This window comes from Rhinatrema bivittatum, chromosome 3 (genome assembly GCF_901001135.1).
Source record: "Rhinatrema bivittatum chromosome 3, aRhiBiv1.1, whole genome shotgun sequence".
Taxonomy (NCBI): Eukaryota; Metazoa; Chordata; class Amphibia; order Gymnophiona; family Rhinatrematidae; genus Rhinatrema; species Rhinatrema bivittatum.
This window is the reverse complement of record NC_042617.1, coordinates 4,266,357-4,283,960: the sequence shown is the minus strand read 5'-3', so window position 1 is coordinate 4,283,960 and position 17,604 is coordinate 4,266,357. Positions and strand designations below refer to the sequence as shown.

The window sequence follows — 17,604 nt, the reverse complement described above, 5'->3', positions numbered from 1 at the left end:
GTAGTCCTCACATATGGGTGACGTCATTCACGGAGCCCTTAAGCGGGAAAAACTTCTGTCAAAGTTTCTAGAAACTTTTGACTGGCACTGTGAGGCCACTGAGCATGCCCAGCATGCCATGATATTCTCAGCCACAGGGGTCTCCCTTCAGTCTCGTGTGTAGCAATAAGCTTTAGCAAAAATAAAATAATAAAACGTATCTGACCCAACTCCGCGGGGTGGCGGGTGGGTTTCGTGAGGACTACATCCTGCTGTCCTGGGATTACACCTATTACAAGGTAAGCAATTTTGCTTTATCCCAGGACAAGCAGGATGCTAGTCCTCACATATGGGTGATTAGCAAGCTAGAGGCTGAGTCATTCTTGTATTGGACCAACAGTGTACAACTTGTGCAACAGGCACAACAACTGGTGCACTGTTGGGAAAAATGAGGCAGCCTGAAAATCACAGCAGGACGGATGTAGAAGGAGTTGGGATTATACTGGAAACAAGTTCTTTAAGACGGATTGTCCAAAGGCTGAATCTTGTCGTCCTTCTTTGTCCAGACAATAATGAGCTGCAAAGGTGTGAAGAGAACTCCATGTTGCAGCTTTACATATGTCAAGGATTGGCACTGAATGATAGTGTGCTACTGATGTGGACATAGCCCTTACTGAATGTGCTTTTACTCACCCCTGGAGAGGAACTTTTCCTTATTCATAACATAATTCAATACAGTCTGCTAGCCAGTTGGAGAGAGTCTGTTTTCCTACCACAACTCCTGGTTTATTTTTATCAAAAGAAACAAAGAGCTGTGTGGATTTCCTATGGACCGCCGTGCGGTTCAGATAAAAAGCTAGCGCACGTTTACAGTCCAAGGTGTGTAAGACTCTCTCTCCCTGGTGAGAGTGAGGTCGTGGAAAGAACGTAGGCAAGACTATTGTCTGATTTATATGAAAGTCTGTTACCACTTTTGGTAGGAATTTGGGGTGAGTGCGAAGGCTCTGTCATGCAGGAACCTTGTGTAGGGTGAGTATGTAATGAGAGCTTGCAACTCACTGACCCTTCTAGCCGATGTAATGGCCACTAAGAAAAGCACTTTCCATGTAAGGAATTTTTCTTTACAAGAGTGTAGAGGCTCGAACGGTGAGCACATGAGCCTTGTTAGTACTAAATTCAGGTCCCATTCAGTGACCGGTGGTCGAATGGGAGGCTTAAGATGAAGTAATCCCCTCAGTACTTACTAGGGGTTGTGGTGTTATTGGTGCATCCCCTATTCCCTTATGGTATGCTGCTATGGCGCTTAGGTGTACCCTTACAAAGGATGTCTGGAGACCAGAATCCGACAGGTGATATAAGTAATCTAGTAAAGAAGAAGTGGGGCAGTAGAAGGGTTCTATACCCTTTTGTGTGCACCATTTTGTAAATCTAGTCCACTTAAAGTGGTAGGATTTACGTGTGGAAGGCTTTCGTGAAGTTACTAGAACTTGAGAGACTTGTGTTGAAAGATTAAGTGGTTGCAGAATTAAGTTTTCAACATCCAAGCTGTTAGGGCAAGAGTTGTCAGGTTGGGATGACGCAACTTGCCCTGATTCTGAGTGATGAGAGTGGGCTCTGAGCCCAGGTGGATTGGTGGTGAGATCGAGAGGTCGAGGAGTATGGGAAACCATACTTGTCGAGGCCAGTACGGGGCTATGAGGATCACTGGCCCTCTGTTCTATTGTAGCTTCACGAGAGTTTTCGCTATGAGCGGAATTGGAGGATACGCATATAGAAGACCTGTGTTCCAGGGGCGAGCAAATGCGTCCCTGGGGACCGTTTGTCGACGTCCGTGGAGGGAGCAGAACCTTTCCACTTTGTGGTTCAGTGTGGATGCAAAGAGGTCTATGGTTCGGCGACCCCAGCGTTGAAAGATTTTGCTCACTACACGTGGGTCCAGCAACCATTCGTGGGGACTGAAATGTCGACTGAGATCATCCGCTAGGATGTTATTGATACCCGCCAGGTAAGATGCTCGGAGATGTATTGAATGCTCCAGAGCCCGAGCCCGAGCCCAAATCTGCACCGCTTCCTGGTAGAGCAGATAAGAGCCTGTGCCTCCCTGTTTGTTTATATACCACATTGCTACTGTGTTATCTGTTTGTAACAGCACAGTCTTGTTTGAGAGGCAGTCTTTGAAGGCATAAAGGGCATATCTCATCGCTCGAAGTTCCAAGAAGTTTATCTGATACTGTTTTTCGAGCGTAGTCCACATCCTTTGTGTTTGAAGGTTGTTGACGTGAGCTCCCCATCCCAGGTTGGAAGCCTCTGTAGTTAGGATGACTTGTGGATTTGCCTGTTGGAATGGGAGACCAGCTTTCAACGCTGCTTGATTGGTCCACCAGTGGAGCGACAGACGTAACTGGTCGGTGATTTGAATTGTGCACGACAGTGGTTGGAAAGCTTGTAGCCATTGAGATTTCAAAGTCCATTAAATTCTTCTCATGGCTAACTTCGCCATAGGAGTGACATGTACTGTCAAGGCCATGTGTCCTAGTAGCACTAGAATTTGATGGGCAGATGCGAACTGGTGATGAATCATAATGTTTGCCAGTCATGCCAAACTGTCTGCACGGTCGCTTGGAAGGGAAGCTTTCGCTACTGTGGTGTCGAGGTCTGCTCTGATGAATGTGAGGAGTTGAGATGTCTCGACGTGGGATTTTGGATAATTGATGAGAAATCCCAGAAGGTGCAATAATGTTATTGTGGTTTTCAAGGCAGAGAGAGCTCCCTGCCTGGATGGACTTCTGATTAGCCAATCGTCTAGGTATGGAAAAACATGAATGCTGTTTTTTCTTAAATGTGCAGCCACTACTGCTAGGCATTCGTAAACACTCGAGGAGCAGAGGCCAGTCCGAATGGCAGGACTCGGTACTGGTAATGATTCTTTCCCACTACGAATTGTAGATATTTGCGATGTTGTGTGGAAATTGGTATGTGCGCATAAGCGTCTTGAAGGTCCAGAGAATAGAGCCAATCTCCCTTTTGAAGTAATGGGAGGATGGTTCCCAGAGATACCATCCGAAATTTTTCTTTGTGTAGAAATTTGTTGCGATTTCAGAGGTCTAAGATAGGGCAAAGGCCACCTGTTTTCTTTGGAATGAGGAAATAGCGGGAGTAGAACCCTTTTCCTTGTTGAGACCGGGGAACTGGTTCGATGGCCCTAGCAATCAGCAAAGTAGAGAGTTCTACTTGAAGTTGAGATGGATGAGAATGTTTGACCAAAGTGGAATGAGAGGAGAATGCGGGGGTATCATATTGAATTGCCAAAGAGGTAAAGAGAAGAGACAAAACAATTTTTAGATATATCAGAGAAAGAAGGGAGTCCCGAAGCGGTATAGTAAAATTGAAAGGTGATAAGGAGCACTGTGTGGAGAGAGATGAAGTAATGGCAGAAATATTAAACAAATACTTCAAATCGGTGTTTACTAAAGAAGACCCTGAAGAAGGACCATTGCTGGTTGACAAGACCTTAGATGGAGATGGGGTAGATCAAACTCCGTTTACAGATGGAAAGGCTGAAGAGGTTAGGGCTGTTCAGCTTGGAGAAGAGACAGCTGAGGGGGGATATGATAGAGGTCTTTAAGATCATGAGAGGTCTTGAACGAGTAGATGTGAATCAGTTATTTACACTTTCGAATAATAGAAGGACTAGGGGGCATTCCACAAAGTTAGCAAGTAGCACATTTAAGACTAATCGGAGAAAAATCTTTTTCACTCAACGTACAATAAAGCTCTGGAATTTGTTGCCAGAGGATGTGGTTAGTGCAGTTAGTGTAGCTGGGTTCAAAAAAGGTGTGGATAAGTTCTTGGAGAAGTCCATTAACGGCTATTAATCAAGTTTACTTAGGGAGTAGCCACTGCTATTAATTGCTTCAGTAGCATGGGATCTTCTTAGTGTTTGGGTAATTGCCAGGTTCTTGTGGCCTGGTTTGGCTTCTGTTGGAAACAGGATGCTGAGCTTGATGGACACTTGGTCTGACTCAGCATGGCAATTTCTTATGTTCTTAATTTTAGGCGATATCGCTGATGTAGTATGGCCAATACCCATTGATTTTTTGTGATGAGACTCCATTGGTGTTGGAAGTAATGAAGTCAACCTCTGACTGGTAGGGAGGGCATAGGGTTGAGAAAGAGGCTGCTGTTCTCTTGGCATGGTTCAAAAACCCGCCGCTGGTCCAGTTTGGGGTGGTGGCTGGGTCTTTTGTTGCTTCGGCTGACGTGGATGTCCTCTCTGTGAGGGACAGTATGGACGTCCTGAAGAGGCAGGAGGATAATACCTTCTAGGTCTGTAGAAGGGTCTCCTCGAGTCTCTGCATGATGGACGTCTTAGGGAAGATGTTTGATCTGCTGGCAACGGAACTAACGGAGAGTCTCATGATGGACTTTCAGCTGAGATACCGTAGCTTGGATCTTTTCTCTGAAAAGATAGTCTCCAACACAAAGGAGATCTGCAAGCCATTCTTGAACTTCCTGCCTAAGGTCAGAAGCCTTAAGCCAGGCCCATCTTCTCGCATTTATTGCAGAGGCAGACAGACGAGTTGATGTTTCGAAGACATCATAGGCTGCTCTCACCTCATGTTTGCCAGATTCTAATCCCTTGTCAACTAATGTAGCTAAAGGTAGTTGATGCTGTGGTGGGAGGTTGTCCACAATACCCTATACTTGTTTCCATAAGTTCTGTTGGTACTGTGTCATGTACAGCTGGTATGCTGCAATACGTGCTACCAGCATGGACCCTTGATAGACCTTCTTCCCTAAGGTGGCCAAGAATCGTTGCTCCTTTCCTGGCGGGACAGAAGAATGAGATTTTTGTTTCCGAACCTTCTTCTGAGCAGATTCTACCACTACCGAATGGTGAGGTAGTTGGGGCTTCTGGTATCCTGGAGCATGTTGCACTAGATAAGTGACACCTGTTCTCCGATTCACTGCAGGGACTGAGCAGGGGTGTTCCCACATTTGTTGCTGAAATTCCAAGAGGACTTGATGGATTTGGATAGCCATAATTTCCTTCGGCGCATCCACAAACTGCAGTACTTCTAGAGCCTTATGTCTAGTATCCTCCTCTGTGACTAATTCAAATGGAATTGTATCTGCAATTTCTTTTATAAAATTTGTAAATGACAAATCTTCTGGAGGGGATTTCTCTCTCTCCTCTGGTGGAGAGGGCTCTGATTGCAGTTCCTCTGACTGAGTGTCCGTGTCAACATCCTTCCAAGGTGTATATTGAGGATGATAAGGGGAGTCAACATCTTCTGGCTGGACATGATGTTTCGATTTAAAAACAGCCTTTGTTGGGATGTGTTGTGGCATCGTTGGAAGTAAGGGCATCGATGGGGAATCGATGGGCCTCGATGGAAATCGATGCCTTGTATCCCCCGATGGACCTGGATGGATTGGCATCGATGTGTCCTTGAAAGGCATCGAGGGTGTCTTCGGGACTCGATATCGATGGAGCCCCGATCGTCCTAGGGCAGAATCGGAGTCTCCGCTGTCATACTCCGATGATCTGGGAGCCGGAATGGCTGCAGTCATCGGTGGGGGTATCGGCATCGATGGTATCGATGGCTGCGTTGATGGAGTCAGTGCCGGTGTCGGCGGAAAAACTTGTAATAAGGCATCGAGTCTATTCAGCAAAGGCTGAAAAATAGACTGCTCCAATGCCAGTGTCGGCACCAATGGCACTATTAGAGGCTGTAGGTTCTTCAGAGCCTCAACGATGGCCTGTTAGACTAAAGTAGTCACTTCTTCCCTTGAAATCGGGGCAGTATCCACTGCCTCTGGGGAAGGCATCGCTGGCGCTATTGGTACTTCCACGATTATTCGTGGTGGCACTTCCTCTGACACCGAGCCCGGTGGAGAATGCCGCGGTTCTTCGTGTACAGCCGGTGGAGTTGGATCTAGTACACGGACTTTCTTGGGCATCGGCTCGATGGATTTCGATCCTGACGTCGATAGTTTACCGTCCGCTGGGTCGATGGATCGATGGCAATGCCGCTTTTTCTCCCGATGACTTTTTGATGTTGAAGACGATGCAATCGATGATCTTGATGGTGCCAGACAGTCGTTGGCCCGTGTTTCACCTCGATGTTTGGTTACCAAGGGAGGAGTTACTCTTGGGGACGACGTCGACGATGACATCTTTTTGAATAATTCTTCCATCTTATCCAACCGGGCACGCCTGCCCTTCGGTGGGCACAGGTTGAGCAAGCCCGGACGTCGTGGCCTGATCCCAGGCAGAGAACACATACATAATGTGGGTCTGTTATGGACATAGTCCGGTTGCAATCCGGACATTTTTTAAACCCCGATGCCATGATAAAGTTATGGCATAATAACGGTCGATGATCGGCATCGATCAAAAACTATCTGAAAAATGTACTCACCGAGACTATATCGAAGGGAGACCCAATTATGAGAAAATTGTGACTGAAAATGTGAAGAAAAAGGTTTCTTCTCTGAGAAAATGTGAGGAAATTCTTTTTCCAGAGCTCCTGAACTGCTTTGCTACAGCAAGGCGGAAAAAAAGAGACTGAAGGGAGACCCCTGTGGCTGAGAATATCATGGCATGCTGGGCATGCTCAGTAGGCCCACAGTGCCAGCCAAAAGTTTCTAGAAACTCTTGAGAAAAGTTTTCCATACCAGGGCTCCATCTGATGCTGTCACCCATATGTGAGGACTGTCATCCTGCTTGCCCTGGGTTAAAATATTAAATACCAAATAATCTTAGGGGCTATCTGAAATACAAAAATGTCTTTCCAGCATAATAGAAAATAAACTACAATACTGACATTAACAAAACAGGCCTTAGTCAATTAATATTCTGTCCTGATAGGAAAACATCCTTTATAAATAAGGCATATAATGTGTCTATAAAAAGGGGTTTCCAACCTTTTTCAGTGAGTGGATCACTTTTCAACCATCAAAACTGGGGACCCCCCCATTTGTCCCCACCAGTCTGTGCCCCCTCCCCAGGCCCTAGCCCCAACCCCATTCTCTCTCCCCCTTCAGTCCCTCCCTACCAGAGTTTGTCACCCCCAGTCCATCTCTAATCACTCTCTGTCCTTCCCCATTAATCTCACCAGTTCGACATCCTCTCACTTTATTTCTGCAGCCACCATGGATCTTTAGGCCTGAGCAGCCTGCTGCTCCTGCATTAATCCCTGGGCCCTGATCCATCATTCCCTTGCTGATCTCCCAGCTCACGCAGGCCCAGGGCTGGCAGGCTAATATCCCAGGACTCACAAGCCACTTGAAAAGCCTTGCTCCCACGGAGCACAGGTCGGAAAGCACTGCTCTGTAATATCCAGCACAATGGAATAGGGATGGGAAATACTGAGCACAGCCCACAGATAAGCGCTAGAATGTAAGCACATGCTCTGAAAGAAAGCCGTCTCTTCTGCTTCTTGTAACTTGAAAACACTTTTTCACACATACGAGTTATTATAGAGAAGTGGGAATTAAATGAAGAACTCATCAATAACTAGTGTACAATGTACCATCCGAGAGCCACTCTTTTTATAAGTCTGCCTCTATACCAAGGTACATCTCTCACCAATAACGTTCCTGGATAAAGGAGCTGGTGTCCGTTACCGTTCAGTCCTCTTCCACTCCTCTCTCTATGCATATCCAAAATGCAACTAAAACTGTTCGCTCTTTATAACATTGCCAAAATGCCCTTTCCTTTCTGAACACATTACTAGAACCCTTTCCACGCTCTCATCTCCTCCCACTTATAGTGCAACCTGCTCCTCACAGGTCTCCCAGTGATCCATCTCTCTCCCTGCAATCTGTCCTAAATTCAGCTGCACAACTTATCTTTCTCCAAAATCACTATATCCATACCAGAACCCTTATCTACTCTCTCATCTCCTCCCACTTAGGACTTTTACTTCCTGCTCCTCACAGGTCTCCTGGCGAGCCATTTCTCTCTCTGTCCTAAATTCAGCTGCACGACTTATCTTTTGCCAAAGTCTCTATATATGTTTGTCTTATTAGATTGTAAGCTCTATTGAGCATGGACTGTCTTTTTGTACATTTGTGCTGCATATGTCGTGCTGCATATGTTGTGCTGCATATGTCGTGTAGCACTATAAAAAGGTTAAGTAATAGTAGTAGTGTCTGTTTAATATTTAGCAAAGCAGAAACTCCTTCCTCAAACAGTCTTCATTTTTATAATTGTTGGCACTCAACAGTGGTAAGGCAGGACATACCATAAGAATATAAGAGGTGGTATGCTGGGTCAGACCAATGGTTCATCAAGCCCAGCATCCTGTCTCTGAAAATGGCCAATCCAGGTCACTTGAAAGTATCTGGATCATCATTCGGTTGCTCATTCCCTGTGTTTGTCTTGCTACTAAGTGTTAATGGACTTGCCCTTAAATCTCTGTACATCTCATCTTGCCACCAATTCATTGCAGGATAGCATTTGTTACGTTAAAACTCTGATGTTTAAACATAACTACATAAAAGAACCCTAGAAAGCTATGGTTGGAAGCAACCTCGAAAAGTCACCTAATCTATCCTACAGCCGTCATTCCAAACTGATGTTTGTCTAGCCTCCATTGATGGCCCAGCCCAATGGCTGTAACAATGCTGTGTTGACATGTGGGAGACTGGGATTTTATTCTCGAGTCTCATTTTTGTTCCTTGGGTCAGCCAAGGATATAGCAGAGGTAGCATTAACAGCACCCAAGTGAAGAGAGGAGCACTAGCTGTCAAACAATTGCCACAGCTAATGACTGGCTAAGAGTTCATTTGTATTCTGTTCTGGAGGCAACCATGGTTCATTTCTCAGTTAAAGAAAGGTCACTGTGATGACTGGGCTAAACAGAAAGAGGTTACAATGGGGATATCTCTCCAGGCAGTTGTGCATACCTGCTCATAGTGCTATAATAGGTCAGTTGTTATTGAGATGGAAGCTGTTAGACGTCTCAAAAAATTTCAAAGACTACAATTCCATCATTTTCCTGGATAACTTATTCCAGTGCTTCACTAACTCGCCAGTCAAAACGTTCTTCCTAACATTTAATCAAAATATCCCCATCCAAAATTTGAGCCCATTATTTCTTGTGCTTTTCTTAGTAGAAATGAAGAACAATTTAATGCTGTCTTCGTTATAAGTCCCTTTATAAATATGAAGGCTGCTAAGAAGTCAGACCTCAATTTTCTCTTTTCAAAGCAAAATTAGCCAAATTCCTTTACCTATGTTGATAGGCACGGACCCTAGGGAGACACAGGACAAAGACTGGAGCTCCCCCCCCCAACCAAAGGTTTAATAAGCAGGGAGAAGGGAGCTTCTCCGGAGGGTGGGGGGCTGTATCCAATTCGGAGATCTGCAGGCAACTCCTGAAGTGATGTTAGGGGAGGCTGCACTGATTTATTTCTCCCTTCCTAAGGACAGCCCTGCCTTCTCACCTCATCTGTCCCCCTCTTCTTCCCCCTCCCGAATTCCAGAGTCTCCAGCATGAAGGCTGCTCCCCCAGGAAGACACATTATCAGACACAGATACATGACAATGCACCCAAGTTTTATTAGCAGAGTTTTCCTGACAAACAGAAAATAAAGTTGGATTTTTAATCATTTCCCTTTTTAATTATTCTACTACAAGCAAGTAAAGCTAGTAATGTCAAAAACAATGGACTCCGAACTTCCTCTCTTTCACTGAACAAAAGCCACAGTGTAAATTTTATTCTGTGAGCTTAATAAATTGTATATTCTCTCTCTTTTTGTTGGAAGGGGCTTTTTATCATTAGTCTCTCCAGTTGCTGCCTGTTAATTCTCTCTTTTCCTAGACAACATTTGAAAGCATGCCATTCTAAGTTTAAGGCAATAAACAGAGGAACAGAAACCAGAAGCCTAATCTCAAAATCTCAGATTCCTATTATCCCAAATTAATCTCCAAACTAATTAGCTACAATTATAATGTATGAATGGGCCAACCCTTACTGGAACCCTCCATATCTGAGGCTCTGTAACCAAGTACAAATCAATTATAGACTATGTGACCCTACCTATAACTCCACTGGCTCTGGGTATCACTTAAAATAGGAATTAACCCAAAATGTATTTTAAAAATTCACAACATAAATTTGTTACCTTGTTAACTCCCATGTAAAATTTGTATCACTTGAAGTTTAGCCGCTTTAGAAGTCTGGCCAAATCAAAGTTTTTAGCAGGGCATGCCTCTGGACTGCCAGGACTTTCTGCGATGTTTTGTTCTCACAGTACTTCCTGTTGTCCATTTCAATCTTTTTGATTTAGATTTGTGTGCCGATGGTTTTGCATGCAGTCGTAGCCAGAGCTTAGCTTGTCATTGTCAGTACCTGGCTCATTGGTTTGCCAGTTCATAGACATCTGAATAATTGGCCTTGCATATATCTCATTAGGTATGACTGAGTCTTATGACAATCAGAGGAACACACTGCAATGTCATGAAGACATTATCAATTGGCTAGTCTGACTGGATGGCAAGGCTGTCAACAACACACCCCAGTTGGCAATCATGGCCTATTTAACAAAGGTCCACAGTTTTATACCTGTAGTTACTTGTTTGAACATCTTCCTGTGTTCTACTGAATTCTGATACAGGATTCAGGTTCTTCATGTTGGCAAGTCGCACCCTGCTATAATATTTTCAGAGGGATAGCCCTGTTAGTCTTATGTAGAAAAATGACACGAAGTGGGTGGCACCTTCATGCATCTGATAAAGTGGACTCTGTCCTCAAAAGCTTATGGCTTAATAAACTGGTTAGTCTATAAGGTACCACCCACTTCATGTCATCATTCTTGCTATATGTTTTTCTATGATATCTGGAACAGTTAAATTCAGATCTTACTGATCTATTCCACCCCTCCTTTTCAGTTTCTTGCTTTTGCTTATAACTTCTGAGCTAAGAAATGCCTCTGTGCATATTCCTATCTTAACAGGATATATCTGAAGGGCAGAAGTTAATTGTCTGTCTCTATGAAATGTATTCGGTCTTGAAGCTTATAAAGGCAAAATATTATATATAGAAAGAAAAAGTATAGATCTTGTGATGGGTTCATTACAGGTATACTTTTACACTCTGGTACTTCTAGTTGTTGATGCAGCTGCTGGCTTCTGTGATGCAGTACGACCTGGCCCGGGGCAGAAACAGCTGAGACACAGCCGAGCAGAAGCTAGTGGTACCAAACTTAGCCACCGGAGGGCGCTGAGGAAGGTAGCAAAGACTACACTTCCCAGGTTCCCCGAACCAACACCTGACCCCTGGCTGGAGCCTGAGCAGGAACAGGTGGAGGAAATTGGGACTGATCCCTATGACTCAGCAGAATCTATGGAGGCTGAGGAAGAGGACGTGCCCCCGTGGTGGACCTGGCCACAAAAGCCCGGCTCCTCAGAGTCTCTGGAGGAGGAGATGGAGGTAAGCTGGGGAGAGGAAAGCTCCAGCTGTTCCTCTATGGAGGTGGAATAACCAGGAGGTTGGGGGATGGTAAATCCTGTATTGCTGTATGGATGTATGAGACAGGCGGGAAGGGAATTGTGTTTTAAATGCTGTGTACCCTGGGGCTTGTAAGGACAACCCCGCATTAATATAAGGCTGCAGCCGCTGAGCTACAGCACCACATTAAACTCCTTATTGATTAAGATCCTTTTTCTGTGTACTGCTTGGGAGTGCCAGGACTGGGCCTGGCACTCTGACTAGAGGCTGTGAGGAGTCCATAGCAGCGCTATGCCTGAGCTGTGCAAGGGGACAAGACGTGTCATAGGAGCGAAGCCAGAGGCCTGAAGCCCAGCAAAGCCCCACAGCATGCTGAGCGGAGGGACCTGATCGTGACACTTCATTCCCTCCCAAGCTGTTTGACTATACAGGCAGCAAAGGAGCAGGTTAGAAGTGCTGGACTGCTCTCCTGCTGACTATGCTGCAGAGGGGAACGTTGCCGCTTTACCTCCTTGGTTCCAGTCACATGAGGAAGAGAGACAGATGTAGGCAGTGGTGATTCATCTTTTAATTTGGACCCAGGCTGAATGGAAGGGAGGCATGACCTCAAAAAGTCATGTCAGAAGTGGGGCTACCATAGTGAGCCAGTCTGATTCGCTCCTTCCCTCACCTTCAATGACAGCCAGGTTGAAAAGCCATGTTTGATAGACCTATAATCCGATTTTTTTTTCTGCTGGATCTTTTAAATTTCTCTACCTCCTTTTTTTAAAATGTGAATGCTAAAACTGGACATAAAATTCCAACAATGACATATTTATTGAGTCACAGGATTTTGAGAAGAAGGGTCAGCTTTGTCAGGTGCATGGGCTAAGAGGATTCTTCTTCTCAAAAACTTGTACTTCATAAATCTGTTCATCTATAAGATGCTGCCAACTTCTGTGCCATTTTTCCTGCTAGACTAGCAGGACTGTCCCTCTGGCAGTTTTATCACCATAGAAGGCACCAGATTCAGTTGTACAAAATAGAAATCTATCAGTTTCATGAAGAAACTTGTTCAGATACAACTGGATATCTCTTTCCTATCCAAATACAAACAGGTTATCACTTCTAAATGACATGAGAAAATGTATATTATATATCACATAATGAGACTACAAAGAGAGATGTCATGCACTCTCCAAGAAATGAATCTGATCAGCAATTCATACTGCTGCATCTGATGCAATGGTCCCTGGTCCTTGAAAGTGTATTCCTCAAGCAATGTGTTAGCTACTTGCCTGTGTATCTTTTTTGCTACTATAGACTAACATGGCTTCCCCACTGGAAATATTCCAACAACATTACCAATGTCAAGCCAAAGAATAAAATTACTTCCTGTGTTTTACAAGGACAATTTTCAAAGGGATTCTCTGCAGGTGAATGAGAAAGGCCCAGAGCCCAATGTGGGGAAAAGAGGCTGTGCTGGGGGTTGCCAAGGATTTCATTTTTAAAAATCTGTGCCTGCTTTTCACAGCTTTTACGTGCAGATCTTGTATCTGCATAGCACATGGTTAAAGATGCCCTGCTGATGCTGGTCGCTGAGAACTTTCATAGTAACATATAGTATTGTCAGCAGAAGACAAAATGGTTCCCATGGCAGCAACTGCCGCTCTGTGTCGGTTATCCCCATGCCTTAAGAATAGTATACTTCCAAGCAAGAGCAAGCAACCGTCAAACCCATAACAAAATTACTGCAACATTTTTATGTGGTGTGCAGCCTTCCTGATTTTTCCAAAAATACTGCTTTAACATTCTTTGCATTTGGACTTTGCTGTAGAACAGTGGCTCCCAACCCTGTCCTGGGGATCCCCCAGTCAGTCAGGTTTTCAGGATATCCAAAATGAATATGCATGAGAGAAAATGTGCATGTTATGGAGGCAGTGATATAAAAATGGCAGAAATATTAAACAAATACTTCAGTTCTGTGTTCACTAAAGAGGACCCTGGAGAAGGACCGACACTAGTTAACAAGAAACTGGAGGGGAGTGGAGTAGATGTAACTCCATTTACAGTAGAAAATGTATGGGAAGAGCTGGAGAAACTGAAAGTGGACAAAGCCATGCGGCCTGATGAAGTTCATCCCAGGATACTGAGAGAGCTCAGAAATGTGCTGGCGGGTCCGCTGTGTGACCTGTTCAATAGATCCCTAGAAACGGGAGTGGTGCCGAGTGATTGGAGAAGAGCGGTGGTGGTCCCGCTTCACAAGAGTGGGAACAGAGAAGAGGCTGGTAACTACAGACCAGTTAGCCTCACTTTGGTGGTGGGAAAAGTAATGGAGTCACTGTTGAAAGAGAGAATAGTGATCTACAGTCGGGAGAATTGCTGGACCAGAGGTAGCATGGATTCACCAAGGGAAGATCCTGTCAGACAAATCTGATTGACTGACTGGGTAACCAAGGAATTGGATCAAGGAAGAGCACTCGATGTAGTCTACTTGGATTTCAGCAAAGCTTTTGATACGGTCCCACACAGGAGACTGGTGAATAAAATGAGAAGCTTAGGAGTGAGTGCTGAGGTGGTGGCCTGGATTGCAAACTGGTTGACAGACAGAAGACAATGTGTGATGGTAAATGGAACTCTCTCTGAAGAGAGAGCGGTTTTAAGCGGTGTACCGCAAGGATCGGTGTTGGGATCGATCCTGTTCAATACCTTCGTGAGCGACATTGCAGACGGGATAGAAGATAAGGTTTGTCTTTTTGCGGACAACACTAAGATCTGCAACAGAGTGGACACGCCGGAAGGAGTGGAGAGAATGAGACGGGATTTAAGGAAGCTGGAAGAATGGTCGAAGATATGGCAGCTGAGATTCAATGCCAAGAAGTGCAGAGTCATGCATATGGAGAGTGGAAATCCGAAAGAACTGTATTCGATAGGGGGAGAAAGGCTGATGTGCACGGAGCAGGAGAGAGACCTTGGGGTGATAGTGGCTAATGATCTGAAGTCAGCGAAACAATGTGACAAGACGATAGCTAAAGCCAGAAGAATGCTGGGCTGCATAGAGAGAGGAATATAGAGTAAGAAAAGGGAAGTGATTATCCCCTTGTACAGGTCCTTGGTGAGGCCTCACCTGGAGTACTGTGTTCAGTTCTGGAGACCGTATCTCCAAAGAGACAGAGACAAGATGGAGGCGGTCCAGAGAGGGGCGACCAAAAAGGTGAAAGGTCTTCATCGAATGACTTATGAGGAGAGATTGAAGAATCTAAATATGTACACCCTGGAGGAGAGGAGGAGCAGGGGTGATATGATACAGACCTTCAGCTACTTGAAAGGTTTTAATGATCCAAAGACAATGACAAACCTTTTCCGTTGCAAAAAAATCAGCAGAACCAGGGGTCACAATTTGAAGCTCCAGGGAGGAAGACTCAGAACCAATGTCAGGAAGTATTTCTTCACGGAGAGGGTGGTGGATGCCTGGAATGCCCTTCCGGAGGAAGTGGTGAAGACCAGAACTGTGAAGGACTTCAAAGGGGCGTGGGATAAACACTGTGGATCCATAAAGTCTAGAGGACGTGAATGAATGTGGAAAAAAGGATTTGCATTCACAAAAAAAGCGGGGAGTAGCTTGCTTGTTACTGCGGTTACTACCCCAAACCAAATAAGCCTGATACTTCACTTTCAATGCATATCCAGCATACCTCTCTGCTTCAACGGCAGAGGGAATGAAGAAAAGTGGATCTATATATAGACAACCAACAAGGACTGAATTACATAGTCTGGGTAAACAAATAAGCATGGGTGTAGCTTGCTTATTGAAGTGGTTACTACCCCTAACTAATTAAGCTAGATACTTCACTTAGATGCAGCTCCAACACTGCTCTCTACATTAATGGTGGGGGTGGAAGGGAAATACAACCAAAAGGTTACTAAGAGCCAAGAGTAACAGATAAGTATGAGAAAAAAAAAAAAGGGCGAAACTTGCTGGGCAGACTGGATGGGCCGTTTGGTCTTCTTCTGCCATCATTTCTATGTTTCTCATAGGTCTTCCGATACAGACCCCACACCATATAGTCTCCAGTACTAAACACAGTGCTCCAGGTGAGGCCTCACCATGGACCTGTACAAGGGGAGTATCACCTTTTTCTTACTGGTTATTCCTCTCGCTATGCAGCCCAGCATTCTTCTTGCTTTAGCTATGGCCTTGCACCCACTATTTCACCATCTTCAGATCACCAGCACTGTCATCCCCTCTTGCACCGTGCACATTAGCCTTTCACCCCCATCATCTACAGCTCTTTTGGATTACCACACCCCAGATGCATGACTCTGCCTTTCTTGGCAGTGAATCCCAGCTGCCAAATTCTCCACTACTCTTCAAACAAGTACTGCGGGGAGGCTGAAGGCATTTCTGCAGATAAAAGCATGCTTTACCTCTGGCCATGGCTGTTACACAACTGTCTACACAAAGGCAGATGCATTTTTGGGAGCACACTTGGGAAGAAGTTAACACTTACATGCATATTTTTATATTCTCAAAAATATGTGCCTCAGTTTTCCCAGAAAAAGCCTGAGCACAAATTAGCAGAAATAAATGTGTGTGGGTAGCTTTGGTGCGTACGTTCCCTGTGAAAACAGGTGTAACTTCTGCAGGTATTTAATTTAAATTCTGTGGGCTGCTACCAAATGCCCCCGAAAATATAACCTCATCCTGGCATGGGGCGGGCTGCTTTTACTAAACAGGTTCACTCTGTGGCATCCAGGTCTTTTTCAGAGTCCTTTATTTATCATTATGAATTTTATTTTTTCTTCTTAGTGGAGTCTTTGTCTCTTGTGATACATTTGAAGGACTAACAAAAGAGATAATAGTGCATGAGTTCATGAGACCCCACAGGCCTCTTCTCCAGTTTCTGCAAGAACAAACCTACTTAAATCCTCCTTCTTAGGTGGACTACCCTGTCCTTGTTGTATTTCATTCTATTTCTGACTTTCTGCAAAATGTCAAGATCATTTTGCGTTCTAATCCTGTCATCTACTAATTTTATACATACACTCTTTGGGCTGAATTTTCAAAACCATTTATGTGCAAAAAGCCTGATTTTATGCACATAAATGGCTGTATTAAATTAAAATAAATTAAATGGCTGTATTGAATTAAAATAGTGCGAGGCTCAGTTTGCATAAAGGTCTTCAATGCAGCTTTATGTGACTTGGAAAGAAGCATTCTGGGGGACAGAGTCCACATGCATAAGTTACACCCTTAATAGAACAGATTGACATTTGGTCATCAATGACTACTCTGACTTCATTTTTCTGACTTATGTGCTTATGTAAGAGTATTATAGCCTAAATAATACCTTCTTAGTTTATAAGTAAATCATCTGAGATTCAGACTCCCTCATTTGCAAAGCCTTTTCCTATGAGAGCATTGGCTGATGCCGGAGAGTGAGGCAGCATTCCCAGAGAGAAAGGAAGGTATTTTCAAATCTATTTGTGGTATTTTTTATCTAAATTTCATCTGCACAAAAAGCAGGTGCTTTGTGCCTGTGAATATCATCAAACGGAAAGTACACAAATACTTTCTGTCACGGTTGTGAGCTCTTGTTCTGAGGCATGCTGATGCAATCGAGCAGATGAACCCACTAGGCCCATGCCGACAGCTGGCGGGCACGAGATTGGCTGGGACAGAGTTGGACCTTCACTTATACCAGCCCCATTCCCTCCAGGTTCAGCCCAAATATCCCAAGGAGCTGTCAGAATGAGAGCGCCCAGAGTGAGGCTAGGGTTAGGGCAGGAAGTGGTCAGACAGTTACCAGGTTCAGGCAGAGGGTTTGGGCAGGCAGAGAACAAGGATTAGATGGGGTCCACAGCAGGCCGGCAACAGGCAAAAGAGAGGTCCGGGTCCGTACCTGCTGTCAATGGAAGGTAGCAGGCAAGAGGGAGGGCTGGGTCCATAGCAGTGGTTAATACTAGGAAAGAAGGCACCTGTGGGACTGAAAGGAAGCAAGATGATGATGGAGCTGGGACAGGGCAGACAGGAACAGGAACTGGAGCATGATGGGATCCAGAGAAGCAACACGCACTGCAAGGCTGCAGGGGACCTGCTGCTGAGACACTGGGCTGGAGCGCAGCTCGGGTTTAAACACCCAGCCATGCTGATGTCATGATGGAGGTTTCCCGCTGCGGAGCA

General features: G+C 44.9%; 1 protein-coding gene across 2 annotated transcripts in view; it reads right to left on the bottom strand.

Moving 5' to 3' along the window:
* TTBK1 (tau tubulin kinase 1) overlaps positions 1-17,604 on the bottom strand; it is a 320,320-nt gene that overhangs the window by 37,958 nt on the left and 264,758 nt on the right. The window lies entirely within an intron of this gene.